The sequence below is a fragment of the Lampetra fluviatilis genome, chromosome 15 (genome assembly GCF_964198595.1).
Source record: "Lampetra fluviatilis chromosome 15, kcLamFluv1.1, whole genome shotgun sequence".
Lineage (NCBI taxonomy): Eukaryota > Metazoa > Chordata > Hyperoartia > Petromyzontiformes > Petromyzontidae > Lampetra > Lampetra fluviatilis.
In genome coordinates, this window is record NC_136289.1 from 4,168,087 (window position 1) to 4,189,749 (window position 21,663).

The window sequence follows — 21,663 nt, forward strand, 5'->3', positions numbered from 1 at the left end:
TAAAAAGTCCATCCCATGTGTTAGTGATTTTTTTTTAATTTTAGGCAGGAAATTAGTTTGCAAATTTCGATTTTTTTTTCTGGGGGGGGACCCCAGACCCCCTGCAAGATTTGGTCCCCCCCAATGTTGACTCCATGGCTACGGCCTAGCATTAAAAACAAACCACAGCAGTGCGTTTGTGGCCATGTGATAGTAAAAACAACTTGTAGCCTGCGCTCCTTCAACGAAGGAGCAGGAGGGGGGGGTGATAAATATGCAACTCCAAGATAACTCTCTCCCGAAGCCCTCTTGCGGCGAGCAGACCCCACCACCACCACCTCTCACACACATGGGCACGTAGATGGGACTGTGCACGCGTGCTCCAGAAGCGGAGTGTGTGTAAAAAAAAACCTCTGATCTGGCAAGGGAAGAAGGCAGCGGTGCTGGAGGGAGCGAATGACGGAGCCGTGGGTGGGGTGGTGCGTATTGGCGACAAGTGTTGCGGAAACTGCAAGCAGTTACACTTTGTTTTTTTTTAATATCCGCTGTCGGCAGCGACTTCGCCTGCGGAGTTGGGATCTTCGACGCGGATCGGTGATCAAGATTCGCTATTGATTGTGAGCAAGCCGCTTGTTTTTCTCCCCCCTCTGCCTACTCCAAAGTCGCGTCTCGTTGTGTCCGCTCGCTTCTTTTTAAGTCATTGGGGCGGTGGTAAGAGCATGGTCGGTGATACATTTGGTTGTGCGGCGCTGTTGCGTTTAAGTTCGTGGGAGGAAGCCAGCGTGCGTTTTGAACGGGGACTTTGGGTGGCGTGCCATCGTTTTTGAGCAGAGGGGGCTCGTGGCTTTAGCTCAATGGTCATACATCATTGCCTCGTGGCTTTTTCATGGGTTTGGTGGTGGGGGGGGATCGTTTGAAGGTTCGTTCCTCTGCCGCAGAACCGGTTTAACGTGGGATGACAGTGGCGGCGGCGGTGCTGACTGCGATAATGCCGGATTCTCAGCTGTGTGGCCATCAGCAGGACACCTGAATAGTCGTCACCTTCGCATTCCAACGCCTGCTCAAGGTGAGTTGCTATGCTTGTCGCGTTGTGCGAGATGTTAACTACCTCGCCTGGTGTGCAGGAGGTCGTGGGTTCGATCCTGACCCTGACACCTGCTGTTTATTTGGAGTTTGCGTGTCTCTCATCATTACGGTAGCTATGAGATGTTAACTACCTCGCCTGGTGTGCAGGAGGTCGTGGGTTCGATCCTGACCCTGACCCCTGCTGTATATTTCGAGTTTGCGTGTCTCTCATCATCATCATCACGGTGGTTATGAGATGTTAACTACCTCGCCTGGTGTGCAGGAGGTCGTGGGTTCGATCCTGACCCTGACACCTCCTGTATATTTGGAGTTCGCGTGTCTCTCATCATCATCACATCATCATCATCACGGTTGCTATGAGATGGTAACCACCTCGCCTGGTATGGAGGAGGTCGTGGGTTCGATCCCGACCCTGACGCCTGCTGTATATTTGGAGTTTGCGTGTCTCTCTCTCTTCCCGTGGTTGCTTGGTTTTGTTCCCTCCACATTTCGAAACAACATGCATTTCGAGTATTTGGCTGCTATAAATGTCCACGTGATGATGATAAGCCACTTCGTTGAGCAATCATTTGTAGTCAGAAAAAGAAGATAGTTTAGTTCGTCACTTCTAGCAGCTATATAGACTACCTTGACACGGGGGTATTGAACTGTCATGTGTATTTGCCAGAGCATTGTTCGTTTCATTTGCTCGCCATGCCAATGTTTTGATGTGAATATCGGCTCCATTATACTGAATTCGAATTAGTTGCCACTTCTCGGTTGTTCAGTGACATGTGACAGCTGCCGAGGAGCTTTACGCTTGTGTCTGAGGTGTAAACGTAGGACGTGTTTTACTGGGTGTATTTCCTTTTGGGTCAAGTGATACATCACTGTTTGAGGTTGTTGTTTGTTGGTTGGAACTGGCATCTGAAACAGAAAGCCACCGTTCGATTCGTGTTCAACACACGTTATGGTGCTGTCAAGCAATTGAAGTCAATGTCACTACAGAGATCCCCCCGTATAGCCTGTAACAGACTGTTGGGGTAAGTGCTGTTAGCGAGCACCTATGAAGGCTATGTTTACACACACAAACAGCATCACAGAACTTAGACAACACTGGTACACACACACACAAACAGCATCTCAGAACTTATACAACACTGGTACACACACACAAACAGCATCACAGAACTTAGACAACACTGGTACACACACACAAACAGCATCACAGAACTTAGACAACACTGGTACACACACACAAACAGCATCACAGAATTTTTTACAACACTGGTACACACACACACAGCATCACAGAACTTAGACAACACAGGTACACACAAACAGCATCACAGAACTTAGACAACACTGGTACTTATCTATGCTCACGTATGCTGTTAACTTTGACGTGTTATTACGCAACCACGATTCAATTATAATGTCATAGGCATTGGTAGAGGTACTTGTGGTGATAGTAATTGTGCAAACACACATTGGTTTTATATTGGACACAATCTGTCTTTTGGGCTATTTACCTACAGGGGCACTGTCGATATGCGGTTATATAAGCACTGTGTCTGCAGATATTGTTTAATTTATCACTACCTGTAGAGGGGACTGGATTGAAACACTCTTCTGCCTTTCATGGCACAGCGCCAACTTGAAAATGATTTTTTAAATATATATCTGGACCCTTGTATGTAGAGAGGCTAAATAGTGCAAGAGAGATGTGTTCATACTTTTGGTTATTAAATTTAAACTTGGCGAGTGGTCATCTGAATCCACGTTTTCTTTGCGTAGCGGAACTGTTGACAAAACAGAACATGGACTACTCATGAAACTCCATCACTGCAGTATATCGGACTTCAAGGTTGTGATGCATATTTTATCTGAAATTCGCAAGCGCAGGCTATTGCACGCCATGATATCATGCGGTCCAATTCTCAAACACGTATTAATTTACTCCACAAAATAAGTTAACGTCTTACAATTAATACGTGCCCCTACGTCAATATAATTAACCGTGCGGGTTTTCTGACACGGGTTAATGAATTTCAGTGGGCGTCCACCTCATTACATAGAGATGGTTCGATTTATATTGCAGTACTGTGATGTCCTAAAGTTGCTGTTTATATATGTAAAGGAACAATTGTTAGCATTAGTGGGGAGTGGTAACTGTAAATTGTACGCAACCCCATTTGATCGCAAGTAAGCTTGCACTTAGTACTGTGGCCCGTAACATAATCTACATCCATGGGCAGATAGGATTATGGGATTTTATTTCCTAACTTGGTCGTTTTCCAGTGACTTAAATATGATGGGGTGTAAATTGATAGTAAAATATTGTTCTTTGTCTGGTGGTTATTTTGACCATTGAGCAATACGCCAGGCTGGTTAGTGCAGTGGTGGCGAAGATGGGGAGCATGGACCGTGGTGGAAAATAAGTACAGCACAACAATGGATGTTGTTGCACTCTCCTCCGCTGCACACAGCAGGCCCACAGCTGCCCCACAGCTGGCAAGCACGGTGGTCAATCCATTCAAGCCTTATCCAGTGCGTGACCTTGCTTAGCTTAAAATTAGCATAAGTAGTTGAATAGAAAATAAAGAGTGGTGGTCACGGTATAAAGTTTGACCTCTGTTAAACTCTAGAGATATTAAGCGGGGACATCAGTTTGATGCACACAAAATATACACTTCAGTACAGCTTAGAATGCATACAATTCTTATTTAAATTATGTCCTGCGATTTCCGTCACAAATCATGCTTGGGTGGTTATACGGATATTGCATTTACCGTAATCAAACCGACTGTATCCACTATCTCAAAGTTATATTTCATCATCTTGCTCTGAGGAATTCTAATCGTGGAATCAAACATTACAGCTGTGTGTTCTATTTGCCGATTCTTAACACCCCAGCATGGCACGGCAACATGCATCATCGAACACCAGGATCGCCCTCTATTTCAGGTACCTACAGTATCCTGGGAAACTTCTACGCCTTCCAGAGACGTTAAAGGTCCTGGTGTTAGTAGCATAACAATATACCACTCAAGGAAATGCATGTACATATATAGTGCGTGCGACTGTAGTCTAGGTTTTTGCACCCTTCTGGTAATGTTTAACACGTTGACTTTTTCACGACCAATATTATACCAAAATAAAGGTTTTCTGGCAAATCACCTGATGAAGCTGGTTGTAATCACCAGCGAAACGTCGTACTCAAATTGTAAATATTGTGGGTTTACTCTCCAACACGTCGGTGTGCTCAACTAATAACTGATTAGCACGTTTTGTTCACGTGGCAAACCTTACTAATTGGCTTTGTCGGGTGGTGGTGGGTTAACGACACATTTATATTTGCACGAGCTAACGAAAAAATACCTTCTGGTAATTGCGAGATATCATTATTATTATTCCCATCATATAACATGGGTTTGTGCACTTGAAGAGTTGGAAAAACCGAAGAGTGGCTTATGACATCGAGTGCATAGTCCATAGTTTGATTATGCTTCTTACACGATTGCTAGAATATGTTCTTGTCAGCTGTGCAGATGGGTAAAGTGGTTTTATTTTTGCCTGCCAAATATAGCTCAGCATGTACAGATTCGGCCATGACAGCTGTGCCCGGCCAGATTACAGTATGCGACAACTGTAGTAGTTCCAATCACTTTACAGTAACATTCTATATATAACGTCACGAGTTATTTCCCGATTGTCCTACCCGAATGAGGTTACTATGTGGACAGGAAATGTCCAAATAGGTGTCTGTTTCTAGTTTAGCGGAGACAGACATCTCGTGAAGTATACAGTACTAGCGGGAAGCACCCGGCGTTGCCCGGCTGGAAAAATATATTGAAAAACTTCTCGAAACTTAAAAACATAACATAAAAAAATGAAAAAAAAAACTTTGATCATGACCTCATTAGTATATAACTCGTTAATGCCAGAGGGTCATGTCACTGTGTAGCCACCAGAGGGCGACCGTTATCCGTGTTGAGGGTACTGGAGGTCACTCACCCCAATGGCTTCATCATCTACCCCAGTGGTGGTCAGCTCGTGGGGGGGGGCGTGGGGGTACGTGGCATTGACCCAGGGGGTTGTTTCATGCATTACCGGGTGAGTGCCCATTGATGGAGGGAGCCTTGAGTCATGATGCATTTCTGGGTTTGGCTAAATAAATTATCTCATCAACGCTGCATCATTGGAAACCTTCCACACCTCCAGATACAGCCAAACAGATGCTGCGTCATTGGAAACCTTCCACACCTCTAGACACAGCCAAACAGATGCATTGTCACGTGTACAAGCGTTTAACAATGTGCCAAACTACGATAAAATGTTTGTCAGCTCACCAGGAAGTTCAAAAACAACCCTCACAATCAAATTTAGCGATTTAAATGCAAAGTTTAGTTTGAGACGTCATGTTCTGAGAGAGTCTTGTTTCACAATGGTTCCCAGAATTCATCATTACCATCATCAACCATGATCAATCTTTCCACTGCCGGATCGAAGACCCCACACAATTCGTCCCCCTATTTCATGAGTCTATGAAAGTAATAAACCACATGGGATCTGTTGCACACGAGCTGATACGCAGATTATAATATCTTGGGGTAATGAGAAGTGAGTTCAGACTAAGTCAAGCAAAACACGGTTACTTTTGCTTTGGCGGTAGTCTCTTGTCAACCTCAGGCCTTGAGAATGTTGCTGAGTTATATCAGGTAGCTGCTCAGCATTCAATCCCAGTGCATCATCGGTGGCAATGACTTGATACTCCACGAGCTAATGTGTAACCGAGGTAAAGTGCATGACCAATAAGAGCACCCTTTTATGTAGTCACGTTTTCCTGTTCCCAAGGATAGAGGCAGTCAATTGTATTTGGGACACGCACACACAGTTTTGTATTTACCCATGTGTCGTTCATAAATCCACTTGCCACCAAAGACATGGATAAAGATTCCCCGTGTGCCTAACAGATTGTTGGGGCAAGTGTTGTTCGCAAGCACCTATACAGGCCAGCACGGCACACGAGGGAGTGGGTGGCCAACACCATGCCCGCTTTGTTTCCCTAGTAGCGATGTTTACACATCGCACCAGGTACAGGACTCATGTGAGGCTGAGTCGACCTAGCAGAAGCCTAGGACCGGTTTAGACAATCCTCACCGGTATTGGCCATGAACAAGAATCGAACTCGGGCTGCCGGGTTCGTAGCGCAGCGCGCTAACTGCAACACTACCGCTTCACCACCACCATCACCTCCACCAACTTGCCGCTCCTTTGCCTAGCCATTAGTTATTTTAGCTGTGGGACCATTTTGCTTATCGTGAGTGTATTCACAAGAGTGCTTTTTGTACTATGCCTTAAGTAAATTTTGGCAATGTTTAAACGTTACAGGAGTGTTTATGACTTCTAGAACGGATAGCTTCTCAGGTGAAACGGCAAAGGATACAGCTGTCAGTGCCAGGCAGTGGTAGGTTTACGTATGAAGTACATATTTACGCAAAATATTTATATACATTATATACGCATGCCATGCAGGTACATTGTGGGATACTCTGTATATACTATACTGAGTATCTTAATCAACAATCTGGCCGTTGTTACCCTGATACCACTCTTGCCACCTGGTTGGTTTGCATATTCGGTGCTTGAATTCCTGCTAATTTTGTTGGGGAATTGCCAAAGCACATCATTTGGTGTTTAGTGCGTGTTAAAGACTCGGTGACATCATTCAAGTAAGCCTTTGTAAGGCAGTGTCATTGCACTCCATTGCACTTACCAGCGTTTGAAGAGTGCATGCAATTGAGCAAACTACTCCATGTATGCGATCTAGCCCATAAACGTGATTGTTGGCAATATTGGTCACGAAAAACCTACATGTTAATTTAAACTACTGTGGATAGTAAAATACGCTCAAGAAGACTATCCTACTCCATGGAAATGTGGAATTTGCAGCACTGGTGCAGTGTCCGCTACTGCTGGAGATGAGCTACCATCTCCGATTATCATGGTTTGTTACGTCCGGTGCGAAAGAAGTTCAGCATACACACACCCAATGTTCGGTTGAAGAGGCAAACGCTCCTTTTAACATCCAGCGCAGCAATCTATGTTAACTGACATGTTTTCAGGTCATTGCGCGTTGTCGTTCGGCATGATGTCCAATGTTTCGCTATATGTGCTGGGAGCTTCTTAAGGAATGGAATGCAGACGCTCCCAGGGCGTAGAGAGGAACATCGGGTGTCATGCCTAATAACGGCAGTACAGTACTTGTACAACCACAAAACGCACCGGGGAGCTTCACGGCACAATTCCGAACACCTGCACAGTTGACGTTCTCTAAAATGATGCAGTTTCCCTAGGTTGTCCTCAGTTTTACCTACCCTGGAGGGATGATTACATTATGTGAGCCTCACTGGGATCGAACTCACGAGATATGAGACACAGACCCGATGTTCACAAGAAGCACAATCAATTTAACACTTAGGCTTTCACAACCAATGTTTTTCATAATGACGGTATTTGGGTTAGATTGCGTGAATATAAATGTGTCGTTAACCCACCTCCACCCGACACAGCCAATTAGTAAGGTTTGTCACGTAAACAAAACATGCCAATTAGTTACTGCTTCAGCTCATGGGTGTGTGTTGGAGAGTAAACTCACAAGATTTACAATTTGAGTATGACGTATCGCTTCATCCCTGCGATTGCCAGAATTGTGACGAAGTTTTCCTAGCAAAAACCATGCTTTAGTGACTAAGTTGTTTCGTCTTCTCATCCTTCAAACGTGATATTGAACTGATACGTTTATGGTACTGTTTATCTCTCCTTCTTCGTTTGGTGATCCATACTTTTACGAGTTTCATGCTGCCCCCTATGCACGAGGTCGGCAACGGAGTCACACCGTCAAAGGGTCAATATGTGATGGGTACGAGTGGGAGAAAAGTCTAATTATGGTTGTGCAGGTGCATCCACTGATACCAAAAGTGAAGTTACCGTAGTGAGTGTACAAGTCCGACGTTGTATGAGGCAGCGGGCCACAAAATATGAAACAGATGGTAATTCTGGGCACAAGGTGAAGTTTACGTTTCCGTGTAACGTGCACGGTTTTAAAACCTCAAAGTAAACCACATCTGATGGCTCAGCTGTTGGCTGTGTGAACAGCTTTTTTTTTGCTGCAGTTAAGATTGTATCACGTATTAGCACGTTTGGCTACGTAGGGTGCGAAAGAAGTTCAACATGCATGCATACATACATTGCAATGCGATAATGGCTCGTGCATGTACACTCTCACGCAATTGTGGTGCATGTAGAAAGGCAATATGGGTCGTTGATTTTTTTTACAAAAAATTCAGTTCCCTTATTCTCTGGCTTATCATATGCTCAGGACGTAATCTAAACTTATACCGAGTATCAATAAAGTGAAACAAACATGGCCACACACATACATACGATTATCTGAACCGACCCTGGGCTTCCTCTAGATCGACTCGGCCTCAAATTGGTACCTGGTGCAGTGTGTAAACATCGCTGCTGGGAACACAAAGGCGGCCGGGCATGGCCACAACCCTCACACACCACATAAAAAAACACACACACCACACAGAAACACACACCACATTAAAAGACTGTGTGCCTTACAATCTGTAAAATTCAGCACAGTGAATTATGCCAATTAATCCGTCATGCAATGAGACATTTCAATATGGTCACAGTTGGTATTGCGCAACGTTTCAGAGAACGGCCTCTCGAATACGTGACAATAACTACTTCTGACATCTCTTCAATAGGCTTTGTGTGCACCACAGGTGGTGCACATTTTTATAATCCCTGCAAAGAGTGTTTGTTGCACGGCACTCAGGCTTATTTGTTTTTGTCCTCAGGCCAAGTGTGCGCCAAATGAAATGAGAAGCCAACCGTTATCTTTATTGAATATATATTTATCCTGCCTCAGCAGTTCGCCTGCTGTATTTTTTCACCTGAAGACTATTGCTTGTGTTGCGTTCGAAACGTCGTGATTTTTAAAAAAAAATTCTATCTACGTGACTTTACCGAAAGACCCAAAGAGTATCTTTAATGTAGTTTTTTTTGGCTGCAGTCATTGGTGAGCGAGGTGAGGCATTCAATTTCCTGAATTTAAAACATTAAAGTGAATACAGTACGTGTTGTTTCACTGCATATCTGTTACATACCGCTCATTTAATCTGTTCACCATGCCCGGAAAATGATATGCTGTACATATGCATGCACCATTATGGCAGCTGGTTTGGTTCATTATCATGTATGAACTACGTGAGAGATCACAAACCCAAAAGTGGATGGTCAAAGTTAATTTTTAGGATCATCGGCCTGTCTGCTTGCTCATGGCCAAGACCCAAGGGGTAATTTTAAACTAACTTTTTTTTTCCTGTGGGACCTTTTAGCGAGCATCAAAGTCTGAAAAATTAAGAATAGATTGCCCTTTCTGGCAATACAACGGGTGCCAACTGGTGTAGGCCAACCCGTTTCAAAGACAATTCACATGTTTTCAGAGCTTGTTTTTCCACAGGTACGTGTGGTTAATGCAGACTTGATGCCTCGCAAAAGGCATCCATTTGGTGTTTGAACTTCTTAACACCTCATTTATTGTCAGAAAGGGTAAAACGTATTCTTATTTTTCGTAACTTTGTTCCCCTTTAGATTTACTTTGTTAGCTCCAAATTAACTTTGGACCTATTCACTTGTTTTGTTCTGATGGCATGCTACAATGGAATAATGTACAGTAGTCCATCAATATTGGCAGGATAAAAAGCAATTTGTGTGCGATAAATTGTGAAGCGAGCACGTTTAATCGGCTAGTTTCTTAAGTTTGCTTACATTATAGCCGGTTGATATGCACGATGTAGATATACGGTACAGTATACAGCCGTAATACTGTCAAAAATATACAGTGATCCCTCGTTTATCGCGGTTAATGGGGACTGGAACCCCTCGCGATAGGTGAAAATCCGCGAAGTAGGATTGGCCCCCTAGGAATTTCCGTATATGTGTGTGTGGGTACCAGAATGTTTAAAATATGTATATTTATACTTTACTAGCAGAAGTACCCGGCGTTGCCCGGGTGAAAAATATATTTCTTAATAACCTTACATATATACACAGATGGGCTGCTACCCCCCCCCCCCCCAGCCACGATCTCCTCGGCCGCTGTGCAGTAATATGTACGGCCTATAGTGTGGTGGGGTGTCGAGGCCTAGTACCGTGCAGAGCCTCCGGCCTCGCCTAAATTGCCCACCCGGCAGAGGCTGGGTACTGGGGCCGTTACCCCCCCCCCCGCGCTACAATAATACTGTCTAATCGCTATAATTTTATTATCTACCGACCCTATAATAGTAATTGTACACATTGGGGTGGGGGGGGGAGTGAAGAGGACGTGAAACTTTGATGAATTTACCTCAGAGTCGCGTGTTAATGCGTGCGCATATTTTTAACGGGAATTAAAAATGGCGTCCACCCCGCAGCGAATGCGTCGCTACCCGTTTCCAGGGGCAACCGCCGTGGAAAACCAAACGGACCAATCGTGTCTCGCAAATCCCTCACATTTCGTCCAATGAAACTGCGTATGGTCCGGCGACACACAGACAGACAGACAGACACACACACAGACAGACAGATTTGCGATTTTATATATATAGATATATATATTTTACTTAAATCTATTTAATTATAAAACCTTAATATTATACATTCACTCTCTCTCTCATACGATACGTATTATGGTGTTCTACACTCACCAATGACAGTAGTATCTTGAGACTTGACTCCAGTAATGACGACGACGACGATGACAATGACGATGACAATGACGACGATGACAGACCTGTGCAGTTCGATGAATGTAATGATGAATGATGATGATGATGGTGTTACTGCACAGGTATAATGAGGCCTTTAAATCAGTTCGAAAAATCCGCGATGCACTGAGGCCGCGAAACTTGAACCGCGAAGTGGCGAGGGATTACTGTAGTTCCAATTTGTCAGTAAAGTACAGCACTTTTTAAATTCGTGAGTTTGGTGGTTTCTGCATGAGATTGTTCCATTCCTTTTTTATTGAGTGTCTTTGCATGTATGACATACACACACACACATTTTCCTACTTGTGAAAATCTTCAAGTATGTCAGTAATACAAAAATCAACTTAATAGCAAATGTACTTGTGGAAAGGTTAAAGTTTACTACATGTTGCTTATGGAATTTATGTTTTCAATTATTATTATGGGCAGAAAGCGAAAGAAAGCGCCAATGCACTTTTCCCTTCACTTGACCGTTACGCCCCGTGTGAATTGACAGACTGAATTTAAAACGTCTACATCATTGTGTTGCTGTGCACGCCAGTGAATGTGTCAGGAGGTGGCAGAAGTGTCATATTACTGAATATGGCGTAGGTGTACGTTGCAGCCATTAATTTTTCAAGACTTTACCATTGTCGCAGAGTATTGTCGTTAGGTTACGAGCTTTTGCATAGGAACAAAAAAAAACGAATCCTTATGTCGTGTAAGTGGGTTTTAATACATTGTCTTTTCTTAATATTCTCGTATTCGTTGTCAAGCAGTTGATATTTACTCTGCAATACGCTTTTTTGGGGTGGCACTCTTTTTAAAAAGTATCTCAAATCACGATCGGACGGCTTTGCGTTGGAATCTCTGGAGGTGGTTGACTCATTTTGTCCACAGGGTTTCAATGAAATGATTGGAGCAATGAGTGAGAATGTGTAGGGCATCAACAATGGTTGTCCCGTCGGGGGGTTTGTCCGTTGATTTATTTCTCTCTCTCACGTTGGTTGAGGGCTACCAACGAAGGTGCATACTGCCCAGTGCTCGGTTGTGCTTGGGGGACATTTCGACCTTACATATCAGATGAGAATATTTATTTATCCTGGAGGAATCCGATGAGCTGTAATACTCTTATTTCACAGATGTCCAGTAGGGGCTCGGGGTAAGAATGGTACAACAAACAATACAGAAACACGATAGGAGTGCCACGTACAAGAAAGCTAAACAAATCACCCAGACACATACAAATGAAACTAAACCATCCCAATCTTACCAGGCGAAGCCCACTAAAGTATTACCATATATATCTAAAAAACAAGAGTATGCTATAAAGTGCTAAGCAATTGCCGCTTTGTTCTGGAGTTTTAATCCTGACAGCTGCTCCGTGATTATTCCCGGCTCCTGATGTGTACTTTAGTTCAGTTGATGGTCTTAGCCCTGTCACGAATGACAATACGAAACAAACCCATCCTGTTCAATTTCATTTTGCACTTGACTTGGCAACATTCTCACTGTGAGAAATAAATAATGTTGGTTTGATTGTCACGCAATGCATATTATACTTCTCTGTAAGCAGGGTGGGCGGCAAAGTGCTTCCCCCCCCCCCCCTCGTGTGGATTTGAGGTCTCTTGAAAATATAAAAAGACAAAACAAATGCGTGTTCCATATTACATTGCAGGTCAATGCTGTATTGTTTTTTTATATTCAATCAATTAGAGCCTTCATGGGCCTTATTTTGCCATAGCCACTAGATGGCGTAAATTACTATAAATGAAGGATCAATCTGTGTCCATTAACACCGAAGAGGAAGTTATCTTTACAACCAAAGCTGTGTGTTTTTGCTTACCTTTCCTATACTTTGCACTCCCATCGTGTTTTTTGTATTGTTTGCTGTTGTACCGTTCTGACCCAGTGCCTCTATTGGACGTTTGTGAAAAAGAGCTGCATTGCTCATCTGATTCCTCCCCCAGTAATAAATCAATACGCCCATTCTGCTGATGCCACCCCACCTCATCGCCAACGCTTTCTCCCCTCCGCCAGATCCCGGAGCAGGCTGCAAAGCAAACAGACGACCCCCAACGCTCTGCCCCAATCAACTTCCCACCATTTCGTTTCTTTTGAGCCGCTTTTTATGTTAAGTTTGTTTTTGCTGTTGTCCTTCCCCACCGCGCCTCCGATTAGCACGGTTGACTATGTACGGTGTGAAAGAAGTCCGACATACAAGACATACACCATCTGGCCTTAGGGCTTCTGCTCGGTTATGGGATTCGTGGAGACCACTCCAATTCCAGAATTAAGAATACAGTGCTGTTTGTCGTACTCTATGTTGACGGGTAATTGAGGGCATAAAGGGCGCCACTGTGGCGAAATGTTAACTCCCTCACCTGGTATACAGGAGGTCGTGGGTTCGATCCCGACCCTGACGCCTGCTGTTGTATTAAGAGTTTGCATGTTCTCCCCGTGGTCTGGGGATTTTTCTCTGGGTCCTCCGGTTTTCACTCCACATTTAGAAACACACGATAAATGCCCACATGATAAGCCACTTTGCCGAGCTATCATTTGTGGCCAGGTCACTTCTAAAAAAGAGGTTTATAGCTCAGTGGGCCTTACCTGGTTAAAGAAACAGTTGTAATAAACTAAACTTTGCAGGTAGCCCAATTTACATACATAGTGAGCTCAGCTATGAACTTCTTTTGCACCGTACGTAGCAAATCATGCTAATCAGAGTTATAGAGAAATTAGTTTTCGGTCCGCGACAAGTCTGTAATACGGTAGTATTGTAGTGAATTTCATCAACTGCAGTCACCATTGTATCTGCTGAAAAGTTAATTTGATCAGGCTGGGATATTAGGACACTAGTACAGTAGTAGATACTGTAAGCACAGTAAACATTTCACATCCGTTCATAAAGATAACGCAAAATAATCGGTGTAAGACAGACTCCTTCAAAGGCCATCTGGCCGTTATGTTACTTCCAGGGCATTATGAATTGTGTTGTATGTAATTGAAGTTTTGTGATAATCTGTAATTATAAAAAAAAATATTACCCTGTATTTGATGCAGGTAGCCCGACCGGGGCATGCTCAGAGGGTGTACACGTGCAGTACTCTTATGTGTGTGTACGTACATCCCTGGATGTACCATTGCGTGCATATCTTCATTCATCTTCACACGCACCACAATGTTTGCATTCCTTCCCTGTACCTGCACGTGTGCTTATCTTCATACACATCGCTCCGTTCGTGTGCCTTTCAATGCTTCTGTGTGCAGCATCGCCGGCCTCTGCTAGGCTATACATGTAAGTGTTGACACATCCGAGTCCCCACGTGCTGTGAGCGCAGCGGGGGGGGGACTTGAACACACAAGTAAAGTTTTGCTTATGTGCTCGCAATAGACTGGGGGACATTCCAAGTAAATTCTTGTTAAAGTTAGCCTTATGAGATCAAACACATTTATCATATCCGAGATCGTGATCATGTATTGCAGCATTCTCAGAGTTGTTAGACACACACTTGTTCCCCCCCACCCAATTGCATTTTCGATCAGCAAAAGTCGAAGCTACCTCTCGTAATCTCGAGAATACATTGTCTTCCGGAAGACGCGTTTTAAATCTAACTTTTCACAATCATCTCCCAGAAGACATTTCCCCGATTAGCGCCGTTGGCTACATACGTTGCGAAATAAGTTCAACATCCATACATTAATTACCCAGAGGACTGAATACCACCACCAATCCGGTCAGAATCATCTTCCAGAAGTGATCTCTCCCTATAGTAAAGCTGCACGTTCATCATCTTCTGGGAAACTGCCGTCCATTAGTACCTTATTCTCCAAATTATAAAAGCATACTTTTCTTTCAAAATTACTCCAATGTTTGGGGAGTGTCATACTTTCTGGAGAATCTTATAGTCTGCAGAATATAGCATTTGGCAGCAAGATAACTTCTTGTAGCGGTGTTATTAGGGGTTGTTATAGTTGTTGTTGCAGCACTTTTTACCTACCACGGCATATTTGCAGAACCCATGTGTGGTTGACTGTAGAAATACTGGACAACAATGTTAAGTTCACCTTGCACACACTGTCGACCTTATCCACCGTGATGTGAGGGACAAACATCGCAGATCCTATTCACTTTGTTATCCGCGAATTTTCTCAACTCATCTGCGAAAAACAACTGCTGGTAATCACGGCTTCTCGGGAGAATAGGGACGTGAAAAAATGCGCGTTTCTATGACCCTACAGATCCCACGGAAATAGGAATCGTGGATGATAGGGTCACGGGTAAGTTAATTCTACTTTAGTGTTTGTGTACGAGTGCTTCGTTGTACTTTTTTTTGCTCCAGGGACTGCTACTTGCGATCGCATTTGCCATAATTTGGTGTTGCTGTGCAGTGTGTGTACAATACTTTGCTGCGATTTTGGCGTCTATATCACAGTACTGACTCCTCTCGTGTTGCTATGTGAAGACAATGCTCACTCGGTAACAGTTCTATAGCTGTTAGGGCTGGCTGGCAGTCTTCGATAAAGCAACCCATATGCGCATTCAGTGGCAGTTAGGGAACATCCAAACACTGCTGTGCTGATGATGCCTAACAAAGCGGAAAAGGCTGAACCGATACTTTGCACAGATGTTAACTTACAACCACAACAAGAGTTGTCATCGTGACTAAACAAAGCTGAAATTAGAATTACAAGGCAGATTACTGATACTTCATGATAAGTTTTAAAATCCCATGAACCTCTGGGCCTGGTACCATTTGTATGTGCGCTTCATGCCTGGCGGCACACCTTTGAATAGAGCAAAATATGAACAGGCATCGCTTAGGAAAGCACTGCAATAGTCACTTCTCCTGTTGTGACGTCACACAATGCTCATTTAAAGAGTAAAAAAAAGTGAAAAGTGATTTCCTGCCCAAATGAGCCTTGTATGTTGAACTTACATAGCCAACAATCGGAGGTGGTCCTCATCTCCTATTTACAGCCCTGAGTCAGTAGTGGGAATTCGTCATTTCTTTGGCGGGGTAAGGGGGGGTCTATCCACAGGACAATCACTTTTGCCGACCCCACAAAGTGGTAATTATTGTATTGGCCCCTGAGGGATGATCGGCACAGTCAACCAATTAAGCAGGATTTGAATTTTCAACCCTCCAACTGCAGCCGCTCACTCTAGCGATGAGCCACCGAGACTAAAGTATAAACAAACCCTGCCATGTGTTATGAAGTAGGCTTTGAATGGCCCCTGGAATGTTAAACAAGAATATGCTATTGTTTTCTCGTATAAGTCAACAAGTTCAAAGCATCTCCCTACCCAAACAATCAACAGGGTAGTGCTCATCCTGTTCATTGTAATGAGCCAGTGGCATACAGCTTCATTCTCTTGGCAAGGGCCAGTCTTGCCATTGGATCTTCATGATCAATTTCCCTGGAGAGAATAAATGCTACTCCAACCATACATAATTTAAGGTAATACACTTTCAATTGAGAACCAAATGCTCCAAAACCAAATGCAAAAAAAAACAATAATTGACCAGGCTTAATTACTATTCCACAGGTCACTTATGAAAGAGATATCGGAAATCCCTCGAACCTATCACCTCATTATATGCCATTGACTGTGCACTTCACGCATGGCACAAACAGTAAAATATTTTCTTTAAAACGAATGAGAGGCCAGCAAGTTCATGGCCAGATGACTGAGCCAGCACTGCTGAGGTGCTGGCTTCAATTCTTGGCAGCTATACAAGGTTCAACTGGGTTCCTATGTGTAGCAAAAGTTGACGATCACCGACTACTGCACCAACCAGAATTTGGTTTCCCAACCTTCTGATTACGAATCCGGCTGGAGTCCAAATAGCGCTGTAGAGACCCTTCTCAAATCCTGTGTGTAGCCTTCATCCTACCCTCTTAGAGGGGCTCCCTGGAGCTTCCTTGAGTTTAACTAACTTTTTTTAATTTCAGCAGGTAAGGCCCACTGAGCGATGTAGCTCTTTTTCAGAAGCGACTGGCCACAAATTATAGCCAAATTAAGTGGTTTATCACGTGGAAATGTATAGCAGCCAAATACCCTGAACGCATATTTCTTAATGTGGAGGGGAAAACCAGAGGACCCGGAGAAAAATCCATGCGACCACGTGGAGAGAGAGAAAATATGTAAACTCCAAATATACAGCAGGCATCAGGGTTGGGATTGATCCTACGACCTTCTGCATACGGGCGAGGTAGTTAACATCTCGTCACCGTGGCCCCCCTCCTTCCCACAGTGGCGTGCACAAACAGCTACGGTGCTGCACATCATTCTACTTTTACCGATGCTCGCCACGGCATGCTGTACGCATGGCAACCCTTGCCTGTGTGCGGGTGCTTGTGCGTGTTTCAGTCCTCCTGCGAACACACGTCTCACCGTGCCTCCTCGCATTGCTTTGCTTGCACACATCCGTGCATTTGCCCGGCTCTGATGGCGCCATTGACAGGAGGCACCAGCCGTCAATGAAACCTTGGCAATGGAGCTGTGAATGGATTGTGTTGCATACTGTATGGGAGCAGCAAAGCGTAACGTATGCAGCGTGGCATACGGTTACCGGGCAATAGTGCTACACTGATGACATTTACAGCAAAACTCCTGTTAGCTGTCACGGATCCTATAATCTGCATGGTTATCCCCAAAGTTATTCCACTCTGATAATAGGATTGCATATGTTTATGAACTCCATTTATCTGCCCAAAAGGCACGGATAATAGGAGTAAGGATATAAGTTAATGCTTGGAAAAAGAGCCAGACAATATCTGTAGATTCGCCATGGATAATAATCGAATGAATTTATTGTGTTACTGTACTTCCAGTTATCCATGAAAATATTGCCGATAATTGGAAGAAGAATAGCTCCGGTGCAATCGTGCGGCAGGTGCCTCCCTGTCTCCGTGTGTGTGTCTCTGTTTCTGTGTGTGTCTCTGTTTCTGTGTGTGTCTCTGTTTCTCCACGTCTCTCTCTCTGCGTCTCCCCGGATTAATGTGGTGGCAGTGTGGGTATGTAGTGCTCACCTGCTTACATCAGTGGCGAGTGATACCTGGACAAGGGCAAAGGTCCCCCCAAATGGCCTTGACAGGTTCTTTGGGTCAGTGTGGTTATTAAGTACAAGGAATAGGCTGACATCACGAATAACGAGCCACTCCTCAATAAGATGTGTAGATGTGCAGTTGTGGGGAAATCCAGTTGGGAATATGTTTATATTTCCACACAGATGCATGCAACTTACGGTATTGTAACTGGCGGAAAATACCAAAAAATAAAAGTGTAAATTACTTTTGTCTAGGCAGCTCATTTTAGTCCCCATTTGCAGACGAGATTGGCTAGGAATAAGCTCCTGTCTGATATTTGACAGTTGCCCCCTATTAATGATTTGGTAACATATGTTGCATGTCACGTGAGAAAAAACAACACCTGCTAATTTAACTTTAGTTTTTTACACAGTAAGTACAAAGTCCAGTTACATCACTGCAGGGTCCTTTGTCAATAGGCAAGATAAATGTACGTTCGCTTATCACTTTATATGATTATTTACTCATTGCAACAGATATACTGTATCCACCGCTACGTCTAACACACTATAATCTTTATGCTAGTTTCATTGTCTCTTTTCTCAGTCTCGAAAAAAAAACTATTTAAGCAACATATGGCTGTTTCCATGTTTGCAGTAGCAGATGGCTTTCTTTTTAAGTCCTCCCCCCATTAGCCTTAAAGGTGTGGGAAGGTAAGTTGTGCGAAAGTTATATTTTGCCTCAAGGATGAGTGTCACCATATTCTCCGGATTACTATACTGGAGGAATCCGATGAACTATGAAGCTCTTCTTTTCACAGATGCATCCCCAAACCTGTGCCTGGTGTCAATAAAGTTATTGCGTACGAATCTGGTCTCACACACACCGACCGGATGTTAAGATGCAACCCTAATGCTTTCTTTGAATCGCAGATGGGAAAAACAAGTGCATCTTATAATCTCTGGAACACGGGAACACAATACTGTAGTTTAATAATACCTATCAGTGAGCAGCACTTAGCAATCTTATTATTGACTGACAGAGGCATGTGACGTTCAGTTTGTATAGTAAGGTTATTCCGTATACACATACTGGTAAATATGCATAATTGTTCCTTTGCAACATGATTTTAGAGATAAAATATCATCTAGAAGTTGATTCGTCGAACAAAGGATCTTTCGTACCTCCGATTAGCATGGTTGACTACGTACAGTGTGAAAGAAGTTCAACATACATATGGGGTACATACTTCGCGTGGAATGTTAAAAGGCTCCCTACGTTATCAAAAATACAAAAAAAAGCAATACCGTAGGAACCTGGTTTCAGGGACATCGCTTGCAATGTGCTGAATTAATGTGTTTCGTGTGAGCGGGTGAACAGCGTTGAAAAGGGGGTTACTTTTAAAGAGTGAATGCATCTTTGATGGGCGATTTGAGGAAACTCAAAACGACCGCAGGACGTTTCTCGAAGTTTGATGGCAAGTTCGAGGGCGGCCGCGCCTTTTGTGATTGAAGGGCACGGCATTTGTTGATTGTGCGGTCTTTTCTCTGACCCTTGCATTATGGGTCAGAGGGTAACCAAGATACATTGCTTGGAGCAGCAAAGAAAGAAAACACATCGGTACTGAGTTGTCTTGAAGGTCATAACTAGCTCTGTTCTGCGAATGACACAGTTTGCGTCATAAGTGTGTGAACGTCCCTCATTTGCACTCGTGATTAAAGGTCTTGGTGTGAATACAGCAGCAAACCCTTCTGCGAAAGCCTATACTACAGCACTTGGCACACTATTCGCTGCATGTGGATGTGACAGAGTGATCATTTTTACATCCAGATATTTTCGAGTTCAAAATCCTCTTGGGGGGTAATAAAATAAATAAGTACACCTTTGAGGGAATTAAATGGTTGTCCTGTGTGTGGCCTTTATCCCTGCCATTGGAATATGTAACTTCCACAACCTGCTGCTCAGGACCACCAATAATTTCCACGCACCTCCGATTAGCACGGTTGGCAACATACAGCGCGAAAGAAGTTCAACGTACAATACACGCGCAAACCACAGAGCCCCAAAAACATCCCTCGCAAGTGAGGCAATGAATATCGCCGGGTCTATCATGTGGATGAAGAGCGTCCAATTGAAAGTGATGCCGTTGACCTTTCCCCAGAGTAACACATTCCTGCGGAGGGAGCTGGTAGGAACGTTGGGTTGCTCGGTCAATGGCCAGGGTCAACGGCGGCGTGGTGTATTCTGCAAATATGCCCGACTGTGGGGGCGGGCACAAGCCGGCGTGAGTAGGTTAAACGTTGAGTTTTATAAGGGCACCACGGGGTGACCAGCCCCTTCCCCACCCAGCAACACCCTCCCCACCCAGCCCCTCCCCACCCTCTCCACCCAGCCCCTCCCCACCCTCTCCACCCAGCCCCTCCCCACCCTCCCCTCCCCACCCAGCCCCACCCTCCCCACCCAGCCCCTCCCTCCCCACCCAGCCCCTCCCTGCACGACGGAGGGGCATCAATTTTCAGGACACCCAAGCAAGCCTACTGGATTCACAGTGGCTACTGGCACGCACGATTACGGGCCCACAGTCTCGGCCGAGTGCTCTCCACGCACCGTCACGAGGACAAATAGTTCAGGGGGGGATGTTGCGGAAGACGTCCGTTTTCTTTCACCCCGACGTGGTACCACGAATGCCCTCTAGGGCTTCAGCTAAGCACGCGCTGCTATGCAGACAGCAGACTCACGTCTGATGATTTGCGACAGCCAGAAATGCTCCTCAAGGTTGATTTCCAATCGGTGAAAGTTTTTTATAAGCTTCATGAACATGTTGTTGGCTTCATCTCGCAATGGTGGTTATGCACTTTGTAAAGTTGATCTGAGTTTTGTTATTTTAGGGTTACTTTATTGATTAATGTTGGTATATAGGCTTACTTGATTACCCTTTAAGGTAAATACCGTACCACCGAATGTAACTGCAGCAAGGCTAAGTTATGGAGATTAACATTTTATTGTTATTCTTTGGGTCTTTCGGTAAAGTTACGTAGATAGGTTGAAAGAAAATAACAAAAAACTACGACGTTTCGAAAGTAAAAGTTTTCAAAAGTAAAAGTTTATGGTAACATTGTAAAGTTTGAAATTATGGAGCATAAAATATAGGAATAACGCTACATTAAAAAAACTCATTTAGTTTTACCCGTGATTTTTTTTCTCCATGTAAGGTTTTTTAAATCCAGCCATTTACATTTTCCATTGCCTGCCATCTGTTTACTTTGCTCGAAGTGCTATAAATAGTACTGTACTGTGTAGCCTAATCATGACCAAACACAAAACATCCTTTTAAGACATTTCTCAAAAGCAGAAGAATGTACCCGTTAATAGATTTCATGAAAATGCATTTAATTGCATAGTTATAACTGGATTTACTGATAACATTTTACTGGCGCGTTTATGTATTTGTGGTTATATATTGCCTGTGATGCCCGACCATCTGTGCTTTTTATACACGCGCGCACACACACTGACATACACACACACTTCAGCAGCTGAAGGTGTCAGTCATTTGCCAAACGGACCAAGTGAGAGGAGAAATCTGCTAGTGATGTTCACGTGCTCTCGCAAAAGTGGTTTCCTATCATGTGCGCAAACAAGATCGTAAGCAGACGTTTTAATTAAAGCGCATCTGTGTTGTGCGGTATCACGTGTCGAAAATTACCCACAAGAGAGAAAAAAAACACGTTGCTATAATTGAGCCCTTCGGTGCATTTCTGAAAGTCTTTCACAC

At 43.9% G+C, this 21,663-nt stretch overlaps 1 protein-coding gene across 2 annotated transcripts in view; it reads left to right on the forward strand.

The window, feature by feature from the left end:
* The first annotated feature begins 427 nt into the window (after positions 1-427).
* LOC144936108 (protein furry homolog-like) overlaps positions 428-21,663 on the forward strand; it is a 267,791-nt gene continuing 246,555 nt past the window's right edge. Inside the window, exons 1-2 of one of the 2 annotated variants that reach the window (XM_078862979.1) lie at positions 428-596; positions 918-1,045. The gene's annotated coding sequence lies outside the window, so the exon portion shown is untranslated. Of the gene's footprint in view, positions 597-917; positions 1,046-21,663 lie in introns of those variants that run through there. The other variant, XM_078862980.1, reaches the window with a different exon arrangement.